Raw genomic sequence first — 25,841 nt, forward strand, 5'->3', positions numbered from 1 at the left:
TAAACAAACTTTTAACTATATGTGTGCCTCGATAATTATTCATTTTTTATTTTAAATTATTATTTTTAAATAAATATTAAAATGTATGTATTGAAAACGTGACTCTTTAATCTTTGGATGTGTAGTGTTAGTGGTTAGCAAACTTTTTTGGTGAAGTGGTGACCAAGATCTTGAAATTTATGTTGGGCCACTGAGCTCGCATGCCTTGTGCTTTCGTTGGGCCATTGAGCTCACATGTTTGATCAAGTGAAGTGTGGGGATGAGGTCCCCCATTTGTGGCCTCACCATTTCATAGCTCTAGGTCAAAAGTGTTCCATATGGAGCTAGAGGACATGACATGCGAGCGTCACTAGACATGTTAAAATGTTACAATCTTGACATATGATATTTTATCTAGTGTATCATACTTCTTTCCAAAAAACACAATAAATTTTATTTTATATACACGATAATCAACCTTATATTTTAGTGTTGATAATCTACTTTTAGTAATAATAAATAACAAATAAACTATGATGAAATATATACTTTTTTAAAATTATGATTATATATACAAATTTGATAAAATATTTATAAATATATGCAAATTTCTAGTTAAAATATTAATGATATTTGTAAATATGTGAAAATATGTAAATATAAAAATATGTGAAAATGTGCTATTTGTAAATATGTGAATATATTTATTAATGATATCCTAGATGAAGTGCATGATCATAGTATGGAGGTTAGTTTATTGGTGTTTGGTGTGGGTAGGAAATTACCTGTCATTTAAAATTTGAATCAAGTTATGTAAGAATTGTTTTAGCATTTCTTTTAAATTAGAAACATATTTGTTTGTAGCCAACCATATTGGAGGTGATTTAGGCATCAAATCTAGTACAAAGCTAAGCTATGTAGATTCAAGGACATTATTTGTTGTGGATTTTTTAATTCATCTTGACGAAAGGGACAGTATAATTTGTTATGGATTTCAACTTCATTTGTAGTAAATCCATTTAGATGGAAGGTGTAATATTTGTTTCTTTTAGTGGAAAAGTGAAATTCAGATGTCAATTTTTCCTTGTATTGTGGGTCAAAATTTGCATTAAAAAACAAATTTTCCTTCAAATTTGAATATATATTTGGAGAGAATTTTAAATTTAAATTTATAATTTGGAAATTAAAACTTCACTATAAAGAGGAGTGGAAAGTGTCAATTTCATTTCCTCTCCTTTTTCTCTCTTTCTCCCTAACATATTGAAATACACGATACTTTTGAAGGCATGTAAAAATTGTAATGCGTTAGATTGTATAGTGTCAAGTTATAGATGGGGTTTCTATTGTGAGTAAAGGGGGTTACTCTTAAGTTGTTTGTTGTTTGTAATCATGTCTCCTAATGCATGTAAAATTAAATGTGATTACTGTGGAAATAAAAATCATACCATAAATGAATTCTTATAAAGACAACTTGATAATTTGAAGCTTCTTTATGAACTTCATTATTTACAAAAAAATCACATTAGAACTGACATTGTATGCCTGGAAATGTGGTATCAACCTGCAAGAGAGAAGAACACTTCAAACATACACATGAAACATTGCATTACAGGTTAGAAGTCAAAACAAAACAAGCTAAATGAATCTAAGCTCTTTAAAATCATTCCATGCTCCTTTATTTGTAAAGATCCTCAAGATTCAAGGCCCTCACTTGGAAGAGCACTTGATCTCTTGGATGACAACCTAGATAACAAGATTTACAGGATTTTATAATCAAAATGGATGCAACTATGATCCTAATGAATGATTTAGATATGAAACTAGATGATGATATGGTGCAAGATATTGATATGAAGCTAAAACTAACATGAAAATATCATTAAAATGATAGTAAACTAGAATATAGATGAAGCTAACATGATATTACTAACATGGTGAAAGCTATGCTAAGATGATCTAAAATGGTATTATCAAAGAGAGGCTAACAATTCTTGATGAAATGAGACTATAAATTAGATGCACAAAAGACTTGATATTGAGAATGAAGAATGCGAGCTCCATTTATAGGAAAAGTAGGGCAATGGAGGGTTGAGATTGAATAATATCAACAAGGGCTAGAATTGAAAGTTTATCAATCCATGTGAGGGATTCAATCCAACCCGAAGTTGCAAATGTCACCTTGAGAGGGATTGAGAGGAGATATAAGAGGCATTAAATGGCTGAGGAGACATGGTGGTTACCTTAGGCGGTACAGTTCTGGCTAGGTTAGTGGATAACCAATGGATAAAGCCTTTACCCAAGGGGTAAACTCTTGTGCAAGGGTTAATAGGATAACTAGGGTCAAAGCCATGAGTGCTTGATGAGACCCTTGAGTTAAATGAGGGTTAAGTTAGAGAGAAAGTTTCTAACCATGAGGGAAGGGTTGAGTTAACCATTAATGGTTAGGAAGACTTTGGGGAAAAATTTGTAGGAGTCCTTCCAAATTTGGGGAACTCAACAAGTTAACTTGTTGAATAGATAAAGCCTTCAGTGCATTTAGAATATTTTCTTCCAAATTTGAGAAGTGACATCCTCAAATTTAGGGAAAGGACATGATTAGGAGATTAGACATGATTTGGATAGGATTAGAAGGCTTCTAGAAGAATGATTAAGTAGATGCAAGTGGGAGATGTAGGATTTCGCAAGTGGGTGAGGGAAAATAGGATTTAATTAAAATAAAATTAATTTATTTCAATTTTTGTTGTGACTTGCCTTTGATAGATCTAAATAAATATTGATTTATTTAAATGTGAATTTTAATTTTGCAAGTAGGTGGTTTTAATTAAATGTAAATTTAATTAAAAATGGCTAAAAGGGGGATTTCATTAAATGTAAATTTAATTAAAAAAGGCTAGAAGGGGGATTTAATTAAATGTAAATTTAATTAAAAATGGCTAGAATGGGGATTTAATTAAATATAAATTTAATTAAATATGGCTTAGATAGAAGAAGGGAAATATTAATTAACTCTTTAATTTCATTAATAGGATAATTAAAAGAATAGGGATATTAATTAAATCTCAATTTAATTAATTGTAAGAATTAGGGATAATTAAATGAATAAAATTGACTTAATTTGTTGTGCAACTTTTAGGTGTCTATATTTTTCCCCTCTTTGAGTTGACATATGACCACATGTTGATTCAAAGAAAATGCTCAATTTTGTTACCAATTTTTTCTTTTGATATGATGCTCCGAATATGAAAAATTGATTTCGATATGATATGCTGATATGAAATCGATGTCGATATGAGGTTGATGATGAAACTGATATGGAAATGTTGATATGATAATGATGATATGCCCCCTGGGGCGATAAATTGAGAAAAAAATTTGTTTATTCGAGGGGGCAACACGAAGTACTACGATATTTGGAATTTTGCGATTTTTAAATTTTTGGATTTTAAAATATTTTGATGATTTTTAAAATTTATTGCCCGATAGATTTATTAAAATTGATATTGAAAAATGGGGTGAACACTATGTGGGGATAGCACGTACAGGCCCCACATTTCCACCAAGGCATCACAACTACCTACGTCAACATGGGCTATATAAGCCTCTAAGGTCCCATTTCCACAACATTTGCACACTTGTCTTTGGAGCATTGGATCTTGGAGGAGAGAGAGGAGATGGAACCCCCTACCACTATCACCATTTTGAGTGAGTTCACTGATTCGAGAGGCCAGCAGAGTACAAACCACCAGTGAGTTGATATTCTAACCTACTTTGTAATTTTTAGCTTAGATTTTAGGTGTTTTTGTTAGGACCCAAAGGCAACTGAGGGGGAGGGTGAATCAGTTGTCTATTAATTTCAACCCAAATATAACATAACCAAGCTTAGTGCCTAATACCGGTAAACCAAACTTAATGCCGGTAGACAGTTTAACACTTAATAATAGTACCTGTAAAGTTTAATGCATGAAACAGAAAGACAAATAACATCCACAAAACATAACACAAATATTTGTACGTGGAAACCCGGTAAGGGGAAAAACCATGATGGGAAACCTTACCCAAAATTAGATGATACTACTGCAGATAGTATGTGTGTACAATATGGGGTCGGCACATGCAGAAAGGCCAACTGTCTAGAGCTGACTGCTCAATCACAAAGTGGGAGTCACACTTACTACAATTGGATGGTTAAATCCAAAGATAATGTACTACTCAAAATAGCATCTTCATATGTTGGATTCAATACCGGTTAAGCTCTAATTTCCTTCTTCAACCTTCCTTGAATGATGTTTGCATTAATAGCTCTGCTTATATTCGCATATACCAAAATAAAATCCTCTTTCACTTGCCCATCTAATCTCACAAATGAGATCTTACATTTATACCAAAACCTAAGACCAAATGTGTAAGTCAACTCACTAAGAATATTACAAATAAATTAATTACAAATGAATCAATATGCGATGCATGATGTCAGCTCAATGCATTTACAATAATAGAAAATCATCTCCATAATGTTTCATGCTGATCTACAATAGATAACGCTTTCCGGTCCATAACCTAGACCTATTTGCCGGTAACAACAAATATGCAAACTCGATTAGACCATTAACCAAATCACCAAATCCAAGTGTCCGAACAATGTCTTCTACATAACCAAGTAATCTCCAGATAATAACAGATCATCCTCAATGTCAGTGAACAATATAGCTTGTCGGTGAATCGGATACCAGTGACTGTGCATAAGTCACTGAACATGTCGGTGAACATAACCAAGGATAAGTGTTGACAAGTATTGACATCAATGATACAACCAATGCAACATATCCATAATACCAACAATCTCCCCCTTTGGCATTGATGGCAACACAAGATGGAAAAACCATCTAAGTTCCAAAGCATAAATGCCAAAAACCAATAACCAACAATCTCCCAAAGAGATCATTAAACATAAATCAAAATACAGATACAAAGAGTAACAATCTCTCCCCAATGAATAATCTCTCCCCAAAATTAATGTGTTTTTCCATAGATATCTCTCCCCATTTGACATCAAATACAAAAGCAATATAAAACCAAATACAATCAGTTCATAAAACTTATTACAAATACCAATTGTTATAACCAATTTATTCAATCTATTCCCCCTGAGAAGTAGCTCTCCTTCATCAAAGCCGGAAAAAGATTTATCTGTTAATTCTGCTGGTCTGATGCCATGCTCCAACTGTCTAAGTTTCTACCGGTGAGGGTATAACTCCAAGCTGCTCTCTTAGATATTCAAAAGTTTCCTTAGGCAAAGGTTTAGTAAAGATATCTGCAATCTACTCTTTAGTATTCACATAAACCAATTTCACTTCTTTTGCTACAACATTCTCTTTCAGAAAATTGAATTTGATAGAAACATGTTTAGTTTTAGAGTGAAATACTAGATTATTAGATATATTAATTGCTACCATATTATGACAGTAAATGATTATAGGTTCTTTGCATTTTACCTTTATGTCCTTCAACATTTGCTTAATCCATAATACCTATGTGCAATTGGTTGCTGCTGCAACATATTCTTATTCTGTTGTTGATAGTGATGTACAACTTTGTTTCTTGCTTAACCATGAAATCAATCTGCTACCAAGAAAAAATGCTCCACCAGTGGTGTTTTTTCTGTCATCTACATCTCCTACCCAATTTGCATTTGTGTATGCACATAAATCAAAATTTTCATCTTTAGGATACCATAAACCAAGGTTTGTTGTGCCTTGTAGGTACTGAAAAATCCTTTTCATTGCTGATTCATGATTTTCTTTAGGATTACTTTGAAATGTTGAAACAATACATACTGCATTCATAATATCAAGTCTTGTTTGTGTCAAATACAGTAAACCTCCTATCATAGATTTATATCTTGTTGGTTTAACACATGTTGATTCAACCTTCAATGATAGTTTATCAGTTGTAGTCATAGGTGTACTTACCAGTTTAGAGTTTTCCATACCAAATTTCTTAAGTAATTCCTTTAAGTACGTGGATTGACTTATGAATATACCTTTATCAGTCTGTGATATCTGCAATCCTAAAATTAATTTTATCTCCCCAATCATAGACATTCCAAATTCTTCCTACATCTTATTAGAAAGTCTTTACAGAATTCATCTTCTCCTCTAAAAATGATATCATCAACAAAAAATTCAATAAACAAGATGTCATCATTAGTCACTTTGAAATATAAATTGTTGTCAGCATTACCTTTAATGTAACCAAGCTTCAAAAGATATTTGTCCAATCTAGCATACCAAGCTCTAGGAGCTTGCTTCAAACCATATAAAGCTTTCCTTAACCTGCAAACCATATCTTTGTCATATGTCAAAGAAAATCCATCAAGTTGTTCAATGTAAACTTCCTCCTCAAGATCACCATTCAGAAATGCACATTTAATATCCATTTAATATACTTTATAGTTCTTGTGTGTTGCAAAAGCTAAGAATAATCTGACTGCCTCAATTCCAGCTACCGGTGCAAAGGTTTAATTGTAATGAATTCCTTCTTTCTGTGAATATCCCTTACACACTAATCTTTCTTTGTTTCTAATTACCTTACCATCTTCATTAAGTTTATTTCCGAATACCCATTTAGTTCCAATTACATTTTTGTTTTTAGGCCGGGGAACCAATGTCCACGTGTTATTCTTTTCATTTTGTTCTAATTCATCTTCCATAGCCTTAATCCAATGTTTATCTTCACATGCCTCATTAATAGTTGCTGGTTCAATTTTAGAAATTAGACATACCTCTTCATTCACCAGTCTTCCTCTAGTCATAACACCTTGATACTTATTCCAAATTATCTAACCATTAGAGTGATTTAATCTTAGATACCTAGGTGTATTCACTTGTTGTTGTTCTTCAGTCATTGTGGAATTCTCAGACGATACTGGTGTGACTGGATCAACACTCTGTACCGGTGTACTCATTATAGGTTCATGTTTTATTATCTCAACTGTCAGTTCAGATTCCATAGACCTTCTAAACTGTTCATCAATCTTCACATTTGCACTTTTAATGATTTTCTGCAATCTCTTATTAAAACATCTATATGCTTTGCTCTTAGATGAATAACCAAGAAATATTCCTTCATCACTTCTAGGATCAAATTGCTAGTATAATCATCACTCCTAATATAACATTTGCTTCCAAATATTTTGAAATATTTAAGAGTAAGAGTATTACCAAACCATAGTTCATGAGGGTCTTACCTGTTTCACCTTTGATGTGAGCTCTGTTGAATGTATAAATAGTTGTATTGACTGCTTCTCATAATACACATGAGGTAGGTTTGCTTCTGATATCATGCTTCTAGCTACATCCAAAATGGTTTTGTTCTTCCTTTCACAACTTCATTCTGCTGGGGTGTCCTAGGTGCTGACAATTGTCTTCTGATTCCACTCACTTCACAGAATGTATTAAATTCCTTAGATGTGAATTCACCTCCTTGATCTAATCTCAAACATTTGATTTTCTTACCGGTTTCATTCTCTACCATGACCTTGAATAGTTTGAATTTCCCAAAAGCTTTAGATTTCTCCCTGAGAAAAGTAACCCAACACATTCTAGAATAATCATCAATGATTAGCATAAAATATCTATCTCCTTGTACACTTTTAGTTCTTGTTGGACCACATAAATAAGTATGAATTAAGTCAAGAACATTATTGGATTTTGTTGGAATACTCTTAAAAGTTGCTCTAACTTGCTTTCCAATTTGACATTCCTTACATACCAGATTGTGAGGTTTAACAATCTTAGGTAAACCTGTTACTGCCTTAGTTGTGCTGATTTTCACAATGCAATCAAAATTTACATGACAAAATCTCTTATGACATAACCAACTTTCATCAATATGTGCAATCAAGCATGTCTTCTCATTGTTAAAATGAAAGATATTACCTCTAGTCTGATTGCCGGTTGCAATTTCCAAACCAGTTCTATTCATGATTTTGCATTTACTATTCTTGAATTATAACTGAAATCCTTTTTCAACTAATTGACCAACACTCAAAAGATTATGCTTCAAACCTTCAACATAGTAAACATTATCAGTATTGTGCTTATTATCAAAAGATATAGTGCCTTTTCCTTTGATCAAACAAGCTTTATCATCCCCAAATCTTACTACACCTCCATTGTATTCCTGAAAGGTTAAAAATTTACTCTTATCAGTAGTCATATGATGTGAACATCCGGAATCAATGATCCATTCATCCTTTTCTTCAATTTTAGCTGACAAGGCTTGCTCTACTGGTTGAATAGTAGGTCTCGATTGATCTTCTATTATTGCAACAAAGGCCCATCCATTGTCTGTCGGTTCCTCATCAGAATCATCAGTAACTCCTTCATCAACATAGTAACATGATATGTCTCTATTTTTCTTAAATATGTATATCTGATATTCAGGTTTAGGCTTATATGTTCTTTTAGCTTCTTCTCTTAATCTTGCATGTCTATCAGGACACCTAGATGCCATATGACTAATTTTATTGTAGTTAAAACATTTAAATGGTGCTTTACCTTCATACTTACTTCCAACTGGACCTTTAGGCATTTTCCTTGCAAATAGTGCTTCAAGCTCTTCAAGTTCCTCATTCTCCTTCCTGATCTCTTCAAGTTCTCTAGTATAAAGTGCTTTCCAATCAGATTTTTTAGATGATGATGATGATGCTGCAGATGATGATGATGCTTTGAAAGCCAAATCTGTCTTAATTGTAGCAGCAAGACCAAATTCCTCAAGTTCAAAAGCTGAAAGTTTTCCAACCAAAGCATCTCTAGATACTGATGTATTAAGCATTGTTCTCAATTCATTAATAGAAGTTACTTTCATTTTATATGTTGGTGGCAATGCTCTTAAAACTTTAGAAACAATTTAATCTTCACTTAAGGATCCTCTACAACATTGTATACCCAAAACAATTTCATTAACTCTTTCCATAAAAGCAAAAATCCTTTCATCTTCTTCCATTTTCATATTTTCATACCTAACTCGAAAGCATTCCAGTTTTGCAATTTTGACAGTGGTATCACCTTCATTCAATGTCTCTAATTTATCCCAAATAGCTTTAGCAATTGATCTGTCTGATAATCCCATAATTTGCTGATTCGACAATGTGCTCAAAAGTGCTTATCTTGCTTTGCAATCATTCTCCTGATCTTTAGCCAAGGTTGGTTCATTAGGTTGACTTTGTGTAGGACAAACATAGCCATTCTTTGTAACATCCCATATGTCTCTTCCAATGCAATTCAGATGAGTCTCCATTCTGATCTTCCATATACCATAGTTAGTTCCATCAAGCTTCAGACTGTTAGGATAAATTGATACCAATTGTTAGGATTGATGATAGTCCCAAAGATACTGAGAGGAGGGGGGGTGTGAATCAGTATCTAACCAGTTAACATAATATTTAACCTTATTAAGTATTTTGCATTCCAAAATAGTGTACTAGTAAACAAGTATTAATGCAATAAATAGTAACAATACAGACATCATAGAAAACACACCATAACACAAGATGTTTAACGAGGAAACCCGGTGTGAAAAAAACCTCAGTGGGATTTGTGACCCAAAATATTCACTCATTGGCCAATGAATAAATATTACTTACAATGATGGGCCTGCACATGCAAGAAGGCCAACTACCTAGAGCTCACAGCTCAATCACAAAATGGAAGTCTCACTGACTTACAAAATGGATTATGAAAATCCAATATAATGTACTGCAACAATTCAACATCTGCTATGCTAGGGTCAATACTGGTTTAAGCTCATACAATCACCAAAACCTTCACTGTCAATTATGCCAGAATATCATCCATATATTCTCTATTCCCATAATCTGCCTTCTACTAATTTTCTTCCATGCCATACAATCACTCTCCACAATGATCTAAAAGATCTCATACATATATATGAGTCTATTACAATATGCCATGTCGGCTTTGCAAAAAGATATTTACAATTAAATACAATAAACACAACTTTATCCCTGTCGGCTAGAGTGCCGGTATGAATTGTTGCTGCTGCAAGTGAAGTGTCTGCCGATGATTTACCAGATGAATGTTGGGATATTTCCTGAAGGTTGTCGGTAAATTTTGATCAATGAAAACACCATCATTTCTCACTAGAGTGTAGAATGCCAACAATTTTTGGCAAGGTTTTGAATTTTTCGGGCTAGTTAGGGTTTTCACGTTTTTATTTTTGGGTAAAAGCACAAAGTTGTGTTACGTTTCAGGCTAACTTATTAGCACAAGTGAATTTAAGTAATTCTAACTAAAAATTAATTTTAGTCAAACATATGGTCTATATAGATTCATTATAGCTAAGTTATATATGGTCCACAACTTTTCCAATTGGAAGTGTCTACTAAATGTATATTGTATACACTACTTTTGGCCTAATTACAAAAAAAAATGAAAATTGATGTTTCAACAACTCCTACTTTTATAAATAATATTTTTTTTGAAATGTAAAAATACCCTTTTATAGATCTATAAGTAAATTTTCCAAAATATATATCTTTTAATATTTTAATTAGTTTTTATGTTTTATATTTTATTTTTATTGAAAGTAGGTCATCAACACTAAAATATAAGGTTGATTATCTTGTCAAGGAAAAATAATAAAATTTATTAAAAAAAATTGAAAAAAATATTATGCAGTAGAGAAGAGAATCTATGTCAAGATGATATAATTTTTTTATAATTTGGATAAATAATTAAGAAAAAAGGTGGTGGGAATTGGAAATAGTTATATTTCAGCACACGCAACTTTTCAAATTTAATGAAAAATATATATTTATATAAAATAGTAAACAATATATCCATGCACTAAAGTTTCAAGTTATCAATATACAAAAAAAAATTCAAGAAAAAAAAGTAAATTTTACTAGATAAAGTGTGGTGGCTTGTATAGCTTCAGTTTCAACATTTTTTCAGCAACTAAATTGTAGTGTTTACTTTATAAAAAACTATATTCAAATAAATTTTTAAATTTTTGTTAAAATTAAAAACTTAAAATAGACATAAGAATATAAATTTGATTAGTTTACATCATTTCAAAATTCAAAACATATATTTCACTTTCTATTGATTTAATTTAAAATGTTGAATTAGCATTGGCCATTTCCTTTATAAAAGTGTGACACAGCTTTGTACTTTTACCCTTTTATTTTCGGGCATATAATTTTTATTTTAGCGCATGCGACTATTCTTTTTGCTCATTTGATTATTGTTGTAGCGCATTTGATTTTTGTTTTTGTGCATATGATGTTTATGTTTGCACATACGTTTTGTAGAATAGTGCATTTGATGTTATGATTAGCGTATATGTGAAACATTTTTGTGCATATGATGTGTCTCTTAGCGCATACAATGAATTTTATAGCGCATATGATGGATTAATTAGTGCATATGAAAATGCTCATTTGATGACTGTTTCTGTGCATATGAAACAGGAAGGAAATTTTATATATTTGGAAAAGTTTTAAGATGTGTAATTTTGATTTTTAGAACCATTATGAAGTCTTACACCCTCTTAAAGTGTCAGTTTGGATCGAATGTGTTAATTTTGGTCGTTAATTGATGTTTGTCATTATGAGTCCATTGGGTCGGTTCGAATTTTGGTCAAAGTTGATATGGTTCAAAGTTGATATGAGTTTGGTTTCGATATGAGTCATTGTTCGATATGAGTCTTGTTGATGATATGAGTAGCTTTTCATTATGGGTCAACTTGTCATTATGGGTCAACTTGTGATTATGGGTCAACTTGTCATTGTGGGTCAATTTGCAATATGGATTGTTTGGTGTTGGTCGATATGGATCAAATATCGATATGGGTCAAAATCATGATGGGACTGATGTCGTTATGGGTCTTGATTCGATATGAGTCAAGTGATTTTTCTTTATATGAGTCTATTTTTTATATGGTTATTTTGTGTTCGATATGGAACTGTGTCGATACGAGATTGATTTGATTGTTTGATTGATCTGTGATATGAGTCTGGATTGATTGGTTTTAGAGATGGATTGTCAATATGGAAATTGGTCATTTAAAATGGTATTTGATTTTTGATTTGAGTCCTGATATGAAGTTCATTGATTGATGTCGATATGATGCTTGGATGATTAGATAGGCCTTGGTTGATGTCATGACTATAGTCACATGATTTGTTGATTGTCTGATTGTTTTGAAAAGATGTACTAATATAATTATACATATGGGTTGATATAGGTCCATTGAGGGGTTCTCATGCTTTGAGAGAAATTCTCGAAGACCTTGGTGATGAGAGATCGATTGTCTGTCAATGATTTAGCAGTTATAGAGGCTTGCGGTCTCATTCACTTATTATGCATGCCACCCTATCATAAGAATAGAACACTACTCACTGCGTTGGCCGAGAGATGGCACAACGAGAATAACAACTTTCATTTGTCGATGGGTGAGATCATAGTGATGCCTGAGGACATCTATCAGATTCTGCAGATTTCAATCATAGGTGAGCTAGTGAAGTATGATGTGGAGGAGGTCGGTGGGAATGATGCTCTACGGGAGGTGTTTGGCTATCCCCACATTACAGGTTACTTAGTGGCATGGTAGGACATGGTAGACAACTATGACCCACTCCCCTCAGTTTTGGCAGGTTTGATTGGCATCTTGCTAATTCCAAATAGGAGGTCGCATGGTTTATCAGTGTGATGGGGCTAATTTCTCGAAAAAATAGTGTAGGTGCACACATGATACATGTGGGGTATTTATTTGTTGGCCCATCTATATCATGAGCTTCACCAAGTGGTCTATGACTATACAACTATTCTAGCTTCTGGGTGCACTCTACTACAAATTTGGGCATGCGAGAACATCATCATGACTTGTCTACTTGGTGAGAGGTCCAAACCAACAGGGGTACCTTTTATGATGATGTACAACTAGGTTTCTTCCCAGTCGATACTCAAGAAGTTAGAGTATCAGAGGTGGCCTCTGGACGATATGGATTTAGTGGTATGGAGGCCTTATCGATTGTGTGAGCCATGGCTGGAGGATTCTTTTGAGGTGCCACAATTACTTATGAGTAGATTCCTTTTGGGTCACACTCTGTATGTGGTAGGTTAGTTTATTCTTACTCAGGTTTACCGATAGATTGCACGCATGCAACCGATGCCACAGGGGATGACTGTTACTGGTCCTCACAACTAGAATGACAACTAGGTGATAAAACACAATTCAGAGATTGGATATCCTTGAATAGATAACTTTTCCTATGGGAAAGGGTCATTTAGTTATCAACCAGGGACGTAAACTTGAAATGGGCCAGCACTGTATGTGCACCAAGTTCATATTGCAACCATTTTATATAACTATAGGAAAGGAAATTCTTCTTAAAGTAAACACACAGAATCTCTAATAAACTAATACTTAATTTTAAAATTGGAAATTGCTTTAAATAATTACTATTAAAAGATAAAGTTTTGGCAAGCAGTAGGAACTACTCTGTTGTCATGGCTGTAGGAACAGACACGGGAACTGTTTCCTATGGCTGCAGGAATAGACAACTGCAAAAACAACTATTACAGAAGTATGAAAACTAGTTTAAAACATACAAAGGATTACTCACCAAGTGGGCCCCCTTCAGTGAGTATTTCCAGAACTTCGAATTACACATCTAATCATCAAAAATCATGTTAATTTCTTTATTTCATCTTGACTGGAAAATACATACATAACACTAGAAAATTGTGTATTACAAAATATTATATTTTTCTTTGTTATCCCCAATAGGAGAGAGATCCCTTTATATATAGGAAAGCTTATAACAAACTTCTAACTAACTGGCCACATCCCTACATAATAGGTGAACAAAATTTATTAACAAAAGAAGAAGAAGAAGTCAACATAGGACAACAAAATAACATATGTCCTACAGCTGAGAAAATATAGCATGACCGCCTCCTAGATCTAAGATCCACTAGGAATAGTTATAAATATTTTCATAAATAAATCTGCTGAAGAACCGGTCCAGTGATCCTGATCATAACTGCATTTCCTTGACTAAGTCTGCACTACGGTTACATACTTGATGATCTTTTGAATCGCCATATGTCTTTTCCTCACCTTTAAAGACCCTGCATCAAGATATTAACATGCATAACAACATGTGTATATACTAATGCTAACATGATATAACATAAACCATATTTATAATTAACTTTAGATATTTTCATAGACAAATCATTTGAAACCACTATATGACATGCTTAGGTATAGGTTAAACCAATTTCAAAAATACTTGAAAGGTATCATCTTAGGAAAACATTATAATCCAAATATCATCTAATCATAAGACCTAAGTAGGAGTATTATATTAAAAATCTATAAAAATAGAGCCATTGTTTAGGCTCATCATCTCCCCCTACCCTAACTTCTTGTTGATCCTCCAGCAACAGGAAAATTTCAGATTCTGGCATTAATTCGGAAATTGCCTGGAGTAACCTGCCCAAAACCGCCATTATTGAAGCTCAAGTAGAATCCTTTCATTTTCTCCAATCTCTTCCACCTTGTACATTTTGGTTCTTCACTATATGGTGGGTCACTATTCGTGTAGCCCATCAATGGCCCTAGGAGGATTGGAGGCTGAAAACTGAGAGGAAGCCAATGTCATCCCTTTGTTCTTCCCAAGTGCATGTACTTGGGTGCTCTGTTTAATGTTGCATGGTAATTTTGCACAGAGTGTGGCTCAGATTTCTTTAATTCATCTGTTAGGCTATCCCAACACTAGACTATATGTTCTTTTTCTTCATGTCCTTCCCTTGGAGCCATTTTTTCATATTTTATATACACTGCTTCTCTCATGGGTAGGATTTCCTTTGCATAGTCTAGTTCATAAACAATATTTTGCCAATCAAAGTAAAATGGCATGGGTTCTCTTGATTCAGCCCTTAAGGGTAATGAAAGATCAAGTTCTTCCCTATGATGCACCTAAAACTGCTCTCCCCTTGATATTTCATTCTGCATCCATGACGTAAGAGCCTTCAACTTAATGTCTCCAATGTAAAGGAGAGGGTTCCAATTAACATCATCAAGGACAACATAGTTATGGAACGTCTAAAAAGCACTATAAAAATTTTCTAGTGTTTGCAATGAGGGACTTAAATCCTTAACAATCCCGATCATCTGGAAATTGATGTGCTATTCTTTTAAATATAGAGAGTAGACATGAGGAGGATCTAGGCATTGCATCAATTGTGGAACCATGGTGGCTGCCGTTTCCACCTTAGCTTTAAGTTGATCTATTTTCTCATCTTTCTTCTCAATAACCTTCTTCTGCCAGTTGATTATCATCTGCATTTTTACTTTCTCTAGTTCCCAATCCTCATAAAGAGCAAGTCCCACTGCATGACTAGGAAGAGAGGTAGGTGGTCTATGAGCGGGCACTCTCGGTTTCTTTGTTTCTTCTCCACTCCCTGCTTCAATAACCTGCTCTACAATAGATGCTAAATTGCTTAGTCTCTCAAAAGTGACTTCTTCCTATGGCTGCTCTGTATTTAGAAGATCTCTTGTTTCTGAAGTTCCAGTTCCTTCTCTTCCCCCATATATTGTAGTTCTTCCTCCTCTTCATGTTCCATTTGAGCAACATTAGGTCGAGGAGGGATATCATGATGAAGCGGACTGTATTGGTCTCATTCTAGGGAGTCAATCAAGATGGTAATTTTTGGCTCTATTGATTGGTCTTGGCTTTTATTCTTTTTACGGAGCCTACCACTACTTCTTCAAACTTTCCCTTTTTTGGTTGTAGGGCTACTTCCTATAGCCACCTCTTCCACTACCTCAACAGTTACTGCAGGAACTGGTTTTACGATTTTCCTCTTCTTGGCTATAGGAAAGGGTGCATTCTCATTTTTTCTTTTCCCTTTTCCATTTTTGTGGCAGCCCTAGTTTTTCTTGAATATTGAGGAGGAACCCCTACTTCAGCTTCTTTTTATAAGGGTTCCTAACTGTAGGAGGATTTTGTTCTAAGGATTTCAACAAGGATGAGGGTTCAAGAGGGGAACTGGGATCCACGAGGTTTTCTTGTTCCTGGGATGGAAGTGGTTCCTTTATAACTATGTGCTCTTCCCTAAACATTTTGGTTTCAACAAATCATTCCAGAGCATTAGAGAAACATCTCTCAAGGATTTTTTAACTAAAAGCTTAATTAGACAATGGTGAGAAACAAAATGTGGCCTACCTTTCTGGGTCTCTATTGCACTTATAGAAAGAAAGGTGTATAATAAGCTTGGAATATTCATCCTTCTTCCATGGCACAAATGACTTGGGAGTTTAAAGTGATGAGAATGAAGACATGAAAACCTTCCCTTGAATAGATTAAATACTTTAGAATATACAATGTTTCCGCTCTCCATTAAGGTGGAAGGGATTCTCGCCTAGTTCCTTGTCTATCTACCACCAATGGAGGGTCTCCTAGTCATGTAAATGATGCTCTTACACTGCGTGCATCCTTAGACTCTGAGTACGTCTCCCCATCGGTCGATAACCTAGTTACCTCTACTATCCGTTCTTCTGAAACAACTACCCTCAAAACTTTTACCCGAGCTTTGCCATTTGAAAGTGTGCGGGTAAATTCCCATGCAATTGCCTCATCAAACTGTCAATTTAAAAAAATAATCCAGCCATCCACTATTATGGAATATTGGTTCACAAACCTAATCCTGCTAAAGAACCTCATGGATTGTTGGCTCATGTCGAACAAGCGGACCACCCATCACAGTGCTAACACTTTCAATTTTATAATGGCATAAATCTGCTCAAACACTGCACTAAGTTCTACACTGTAATGTACTCAATGTGCCTTTCCTTTGTCAGAACCTAGCTACAATCTTAAAAATAACTCCAAACAAACAGATAAAATAGAACAAAAGATATCATGTAAAACTAGAAATTTTGAAAAAATACAATGCAATTTGAGAAGACATCACAATTATCTAGTAGAATAATTATCAGTGTACTTTCCCCCCAGCCTAAGGCTTGATAGGTGTCCACACATGCAGAGGAGGATTAATATAAATGACACATGAGCGTACTTGATATCATGCTAGAATGACTGCAGTTGGAAGATATAACATTACCATGCATGGAAAACGATGCAATAATGGGTGAAGTGAAAGGAAAGAAATGAGTGAATACAGAATGAGATATGTATTATGTAGAAAAGTGCTTCCTTGAGATGCGGAAGTGTTTATTAGGATCATGTAGCAAGGATATTAAGATGGAGCAGTGACGGCTAAGCTATCATCAGTGGTTGCAGGAATCTCGGCATGCTAGGTAGTGGAAAACTGTTGTAGGAAGTCATCTTTGCTTAGAGGTTTATGGTAAAGGCATAGCCGATGACCGTTTACTAACAATTTAAACTTAACATGATCTATGGTAGATAATCCGACAGCACCATTGGAAAATGTTTTAACTATCTCATAAGGACCTAACCATCTGGTCTGCAATTTGCCTAAGTTATCTTTATACCTGGAATTTTAGAGAAGAGACAAATCACCTAAATTGAATGATTTATCCCTGATATAATGATCATGCCATTTCATGCACTGATTCTGAACATATTTAGTCTGTTGTAGGGCAGATTTTTTTATTTCATTTAATGCATTGAGCTGCAGCATCCTTTCTTCTTGTGCTACAGAAAGTGTCATATTTAAGGAAATAGTCATTCTCAAAGTTTTATGTTCAAACTCGATAGGCATCATTGCTTTTGTTCCATATACCATTTGGAATGGTGTAAACCCTATTGTAGTTTTCCAGGTGGTTCTATAAGCCCATACAACCTCAAAGAGTCTGCTACACCAATCTTTTCTATTAAGTGCTATTGTTTTTGTCAATATTGATTCAAGCTTCCTATTAGTAACCTCTTCTTTTCCATTAGGTTGTGGATGACAAGGAGTAGATTTCCTATGCTTGAAATTGTACTCGTTGACCAGGGCTATGATCAGAGTAGAAGTAAGCTGTGCCCCTTGATCTGTTACTATTTCTCTAGGAACTCCATATCGAGCGAAGATTTCTTCATATAAGAACTTGGCCACTTTATTATCTCAGCATGCTTGAAGGATTTGACTTCTACCCATTTAGTAACATAATCAGTACAAACAAGAATATAGGAGTGACCATTGGATGGTGGATCGATTGGCCAACCAAAGTCCAGTCCCCATTTGTCAAATGGCTTAACAACCACCTGAGGGTATAGATGTTGGCATTTTTTATGATTATGTTGTGATTGTCATAGATAGACACACACTTGCTTTGAGATCACTTTTTGTATGTTTGAGTTATGCTCAACCAGTATTATATATTATAGCTTTTCGACTATCAGTGTTTTGCAGAAAGTGTTTACCGATCCCAAGCAGTTCAAGGATCTCAAGCAGAGCAAAGAATCTAAAGCGGCAGTTATCATTTTCCCAGTCTTCATTTTTGACAACTAGTAATCGGTTTAATGTTTGAACCGGTAATACTCTGTGATGAGTTACCATCCACCGACACTTTGATGGTGATTTTGTGTTGTGTTACCAAAAGTATCTAGATGCAATGAACCTAGGAACTTGCAATGTAATCCTATTGGACCGACATGAAATCAGATTCCTTTTTAAGGACATCATGTCTAGGGTTTAATAAGTGTAGCTGCTAGGGTTTTTGGTGGTTGATGAGTTTTTGTATGTGCGATCTTAGAAGAGAAGATTGATTTTGTGTGTTGTAACAAAGTGTATATTTATTGAAGACTAAAGTAATGCTGAAATGCATTAGCAATGAGATATCATGGATCTAATCAAGCAAACTGTGGTATTTGCTAGATCATTCACTTGTTGATTACTCACATCTTTGACAAGTTTGAAACCCTTAACCGGGTAGGCCCAAAAAAGCCTTTGTAAATCCTCTAACAAGGTGGTTCACATCTGTGGATCTGAAATCCTCTCACAAGATAGTCTTTAATCAGACTTATCTCCTAACAAAGATTGAGATTCCTAACAGGATCTGTTCTAGTGAAGAACATTGTATGACCTTAACCGATCTGGTTACTATTCTTCAGATAGTTACTTGTGAGTTTCATCTCACTGTGGTTTTTCCCATTTGGGTTTTCATGTCAAAATATCTTGTGTTATGGTGATTATGCTTTTGTGGGTGAATGCATTATTTGATGTTTGGTTTGCATTTGTGTTAACCAGTTTGTTAATAAAACTGTTATACCGGTTTACTGCTAAACTGTTTAAGTATTTGAGTTCAGTATTTTTTCGTATACTAATTAACCCCCCTCTTAGTATTCATCAATTGGTATCAGAGCCAACCTTTCTATAAGTTTAACCACTTGGAAATAGATATGGGGGAATACACTATGAGGGAACTTACTCATTGGCTAACTCAGACTGAGAAAGCCTATGATGAACTCAAAGTCAAGTATAAGGCCTCTTTGGCAAAAAGAAGAGAGAATGCTGAGAAACTAATGGAGCTTACTAAAAATAGTTCCTCTGATGAAGCGGAAATGGAAGCCCTAGTTGAAGAAGTTGAAAAACTGAATGAGTCTAATGCCAACCTAAGAAGGGAATTGGAAGGACTGACTATCAGGATGTGCCAAGAGCTTGAGAACCAGAGAAAAACTAAAGATCTGGTAAAAGACAAAGATCATGAGATCTCCAAGCTGAAGAAAGAAATTAGTTCACTTACTGCTCATCTCCAAGAGAATAAAAAGGAAAAATAAGAAATGCAAGGTGAACTAAACTCACTGAATCAAAGGAGATAGTTGCCAAATTCAATCAGAGTGCTGCTAAGCTAGAGCAAAAGCTTGAATCAACCAAACTAGTAAAGAATACTAATGGACTTGGTTTCTTTGAATATGAGGAAGGTGAGATGTCTGGAGCAAAAGGTGTAGCATCAAAGAAGCAATCAACATCAAAGGATAAAGGTAAGAAAAAGTTCAAACCTATTTTCTTTAATTGTCTCAAGGAAGGACATACTGCTAATGTATGTAGAAATAAGGCTTACAATAACTTTCCTTACTTTCTAGACAATAAGCCTAGATCCAATAGATTCAATAGAAATTGTTATGCATGCAAGAAGTTTGGGCATAGAGCATGTGAATGCAGCTCTTTCATGCACAACATAGGAAGGTATCCTCAAAGGAGTCAAGGAGTCTTTCCTAAACCCTCTGGGAACTGGAATCCAAACCAGTTTAATACCTATAATCATCAGTCAGGAAGCGGTGGCTATCAAGTGGCAACTAGATGGAGAGAAACCTATTTGATTTGTCATGATAATGGTCACATTGCTGCGACATGCAGAAGGAAGAATGGAAACATGAATAAAGGATCTTAGAGAGCACCTGGAATGGTTTGCTATCATTGCAACAAACCAGTTCATACAACAAGATTCTGCAAGATGAGAAAGAATATATCAGATGATATACCGGTCACTCCAGAAGGAAAGATTGATGTTGAAACTGTTCAAGCAGACATGAAGAAAACCTGGAAAAAGAAGCCAGAAGAAGTGGCTCAAGAAGAACTGGTTTCTGCACCTGGTGTGGAAATCTCTGAACCAACAAACTAAGCTACAAAAAATATCAGGGGGAAACAAATCGGTGAAATGTTTCGAACCCCCAGTTTACACAAGTAAAAGACCTTAACCGGTATGTGATACCTGTCAATTGGTAGAAGACCAGAAACAATAAAAGGTAAATTAGGGTTTATGCCCTAATGGTGGATCATTTATTATGGTAGGTGAAGAATTTGTTTAAAAGGGATTTCAATTTATTTTCACTTTTCAGTTTATGAGCGAAGAAGTTTTCAAGTGCAGAGCGAAAAAAGGTGATTTGTCTTGCGATTTGAAGAGATTTCAAAACCTTGAGGAAGAATCTGAAGATAATATCAGTCGGTCAAGTATAGAACTCAAAGTGGTAATCCAGCAACTAAAGAGTGTGTGGTGAATCATAATTTGCAAGCCCTAAATTTTGACTTGCGAAGGTATTTATCAAGTTTCTTTGTTTATCATGGCTTCTGCATCGCACTCTAGCTCTAGTGCACCCATTGATTCAATAGATTTCATTCAATGGAAGGCAAAGTATAATGCCCTATCCCAAATACCCGCTGGTGTTATAGTATAGGAAGGTATTTCAGATTATATTGACTGTAAAATTGAAGATCTAGGATCCATAGTGACCCATTCTCAGTTAAGCTTATTCTGCGGGAAGGACAAGAAGATCAAACTAGAACACAACATCTTGGAAAAGAAGAAGCTAAACAATGTGGTCTATTTCCTTGAATAATTTACAAATGATCACATTTGCATCATTCTAAGTAGAGTGCACGGTGACAAAATGTATTTAGAGAAGACACATGACATCACACCGGAAGCGATTCATGTTGTCACCGGTTTCTGTAATGTTGGAGAAGTGCTAGCCCTAAGGAGGGTCATCAAGACCAAAATGACCAAGCTCACTGGTTTTGTGAGTGACCAACGAGGAATGATAATCAATACCATTAAGGACGACTTGGTCAAATATGCCTACATGGTGATAGGTTACTAGACATTCAATGCTAGCAGAATCAACTCTATCTCTACTACAGCGGTAAATGTCGCCTACAGGATGATCATGGAAGATGCCTCGTTTGATTTATGCACCTATATTCAAAGGCAACTACTGGTGAACCTAAAATCAATCAAACAGGACAATGCCTTGAAGTTTAAATTTGGACAGCTATTGGTCGGATTGTTCTTCTACTTCCACGGCTATTTCCTAGAAGTTGGGGATATTTAGTGGTTTGCTGACCAACCGGTTACCAAGCAAATCAGGGAAATTCTTCAAGCAGTTGGAATCAGCCATCCTGAAGTTCTGAACAAATACTTTGATGAGTTCAGACGCAAGATGTGCCAAAGGCTGAGAATATCTGGTGATATTGTCAAGAAATATGAAGAGGACATTTTCTTCACCATCAGAGTAGATGAGTGCATAATGGAGGCGATTGAGCCTAGAAAAGAAGTGGTGGAACCTATGGGATATGAGGTAATGTATGATATGCTAGACGGGTATGCTTCTACCCTACTTGCCTCATTGCTTGATCCTAAGAAGAAGAGAACTGACACCTATCTGGAAAGAGTTACATCGGTTGAAGAACCCTCAGTGAAGAAGGGAAAGGTTGTGCCATCTCCATTGGCACCGATAATGTCAGCAAGTCCTAAAGTGACCAAGTGGTCATTGGCAAAGAAGAAACTGGAAGTTGCACCCACCAAGGTATTTGAGAGGAAGCAGAAGACAAAAGGCAACACACCAGACTCAGAAGATACAGAATCTGAAGAACAGCCTAAGAAGACTAGGCAAACAAGAAAGAAGATAAGGACAACAACCAGCAATGAGTCGGCATCATCAGAACCGGTAAATATTGATATTTCCTCTTACAAACCTTTGACACATTGTCAAAGAACTATTAAGAACATTAGGAGAAAAGTGTTGAGTGACTTAGTAGATTATTTTGATGATTTCAATGATAATGAGAAGGAAGAAGTAGAATAGGAAGTCATTTAATATTTATGTATTAATGACTAGTCACCATCAAAAATTAAATCTGTGACACCAGATTCTTTATACAATTCTTTAGACAACAAATGGCGCATTTCCATTGAAAAGGAACAAGAGATAAGAGAGGAAATATTTTCTCAATATTTTTCCAATGTCTCTAATTTTGAACTTTATGAAGTTATGGAAAAATATAAGCCTCTTTTTCATGAGAAGAAGGAGACTCTTGTTGCTAGAAAGAAAAGTCCTTGTAGTAGTAAAAGATACCCACTCTCATTCCCAAGCTGCTCTGAAGTTGCACCAAGTGTTCGAAACCAACAAGAAGGCTGAACAAGAACTGGAAACTACAAAACCGGATGAGGTGTATAACAGTGAAGGAGAACAAGTCATTGAGCAAATGGACCCTATTGATGTTGATGCTTTGGACGGTGAAGATGTTATTCTGGATACACCAACAAAAATGGCAGGATAGGAGAAATGAGACAAGGAAAAGGATGACAAGAAGCAAGCAAGGAAAAAGAAAAAGAATCAAGAGGAAGAAAAGAGGACGCAGGTGGAGGAAGAAAAGAGGAAATAGGAAGAAGAAGAGAAGAAGCAGCAGGAAGAAGAGAAGAGAAAAGAAGAGGAGAAGAGAAAAGAGAAGGAAGAAGAAAAGAAACAGGAAGAGGAGAAGAAGAAGAAGGAAGAAGAAAAGAAATAGGAAGAGGAGAAGAAGAAGAAGGAAGAAGAAAAGAAACAAGAGCTGGAGAAGAAGAAGAAGGAAGAAGAAAAGAAACAGGTAGAGGAGAAGAAGAAGAAGGAAGAAGAAAAGAAACATGAAGAGGAGAAGAAGAAGAAGGAAGAGGAGAAGAAAGAAGAATAGAAGTGGAAAGAAGAAGAAAGGAAGAAGGAAGAAGAGAAAAGAAAGAAATAAGTTGAGGAGCAAAAGAAGGTAGAAGAAGATAAGCAAAAAGCCAAGGAAAAGGAGGAAGCGGCAAAGAGTGTACATGTAGAGACCCCAAAGGAAAATGTTGGTCAAGCCAAATTGGTTGACATCACCAGTCCCATCGACCTCTAGTCTGCAAATGAAATGAAGCTACTGCAAATCATTAAGCTTGCTCAAGAGCGACTGGAAGCACTAAGGAGGAAAAAGGAGGAAGATGTTATTCAAACTGTGGTGGAAACTCTTACATGTTTGATTCCTAGTACCAATTCCTCTCTAGGTCAACTGAAACTCTTATACACAGTTGTAGAGGACCAGGTGCAATGCCTGGAAGATGTTGCTGAAGCCAATGCTCAAAAGAAGCATCAAAAGGCTTTGAACACTTCCGTGGTGAAGAAGTTGAATGAGCTCCAGTCCGAACTTCAAAAAGAATAGAAGGACATAAGAGATGCTCTAGATGAGGGGAATCTGCTGCTAAGCAAGATATGTCAACCCCATCTATTCTATGATGATGTTCTTGCTCAGAAAGACAAACTCCAAACTGATTTGCAGACATACATAAGCACTTTCAAGACGCCTTATGACTCCTTCACTGCATATGGGCAAATCATTGACCGGTTTCAACTCCAAGCTGGAAGAATAGAGTTAGAGATCAGGAACTTCAACTAGTTCTACTACCAAGACTACAAACACTTCAGAAATGTTATCTCAATCTGGATGTCTTAACGGTCACTCAAGAGATGAGTACCTTGGATGCCATGGAAGAATAGGTATCCCAGATGCAAACAGAGAGTGAGGTTGCTACCTCATTGCTTGAATCACGGTCTTTTTCCATGAAGACATTTATGCAGGACTTTAAATCATTTTTTGACAAGTTTGACTCTTTATTGTCATAAACACCTATTATTTTATTCATAATGAAATAGGGGTTATTTAACTGTACTTTGTCATTGTTGGCAAAGGGGGAGTAGTACTTTGTATTTAAAATTTTGATGCATGCTATGTATACTTTTATGTTTATCTCTGTAAGGGAGTAGTATACATTGTATTTTCTGCAAAAGGGATAGTGTATATGCTTATGGGGAGTAATTTTGATTATAGCATATTTTTGTTGTAAAACACTTGGATGTCAAAATATTCCTAAGTGTTGCCATCAATGCCAAAGGGGGAGATTATAGGAATTTTTGATGATTATGTTGTCATTGTCATTGATGGACACACACTTGCTTTGAGATCACTTTTTGTATGATTGAGTTATGCTCTACTAGTATTTGTTCCAAACTAGTATTATGTATTATAGTCTTTAGACTATCGGTGTTTTGCAGAAAGTGTTTATCGATCCCAAGCGGTATGAAGACCTCAAGCGGTTCGAGGATCTCAAGCGGAGCAAAGAATCTAAAGCGGCAGTTATCATTTTCCCAGTCTTCATTTTTGACAACCAGTAATCGGTTTAATGTTTGAACCGGTATTACTCTGTGATAAGTTACCAATTGGTAATTGGTAAAGTTGTATGAACCAGTAATACTCTGTGATGATTTACCAATTGGTATTTTTGTGACAAGTTACCATCCACCGACACTTTGGCGGTGATTTTGTGCCATGTTACCAAAAGTGTCTAGATGCAATGAACCTAGGAACTTGCAATGTAATCCTATTGGACCGACATGAAATCAAATTCTTTTTTAAGGACATCATGTCTAAGGTTTTATAAGTGTAGCTATTACGGGTTTTGGTGGTTGATGAGTTTTTGTATGTGCGATGTTAGAAGAGAAGATTGATTCTGTGTCCTATAATAGAGTGTGGATTTACTGAAGACTGAAGTAATGTTGAAATGCATTAGCAATGAGCTATCATGGATCTAATCAAGTAGACTATGCTATTTGCTAGATCATTCACTTGTTGATTACTCACATCTTCGACAAGTTTGAAACCCTTAACTGAGTAGGCCCAGAAAAGCCTTTGTAAATCCTCTCACAAGGTGGTTCACATCTATGGATCTGAAATCCTCTCACAAGGTAGTCTTTAATCGGACTTATCTCCTAACAGAGATTGAGATTCCCAACAGGATCTGTTCTGGTGAAGAACATTGTATGACCTTAACCAGTTTGGTTACTATTCTATAGATAGTTACTTGTGAGTTTCATCTCACCATGGTTTTTCCCATTTGGGTTTCCATGTCAAAATCTCTTGTGTTATGGTGATTGTGCTTTTGTGGGTGAATGCATTATTTGTTGTTTGGTTTGCATTTGTGTTAACCAGTTTGTTAGTAAAATTGTTATACTAGTTTACTGCTAAACTGTTTAAGTATTTGAGTTCAATATTTTTTTGTATACTAATTCACCCCCCCTCTTA

The sequence above is a fragment of the Cryptomeria japonica genome, chromosome 7 (assembly GCF_030272615.1).
Source record: "Cryptomeria japonica chromosome 7, Sugi_1.0, whole genome shotgun sequence".
NCBI classification, from domain to species: Eukaryota; Viridiplantae; Streptophyta; class Pinopsida; order Cupressales; family Cupressaceae; genus Cryptomeria; species Cryptomeria japonica.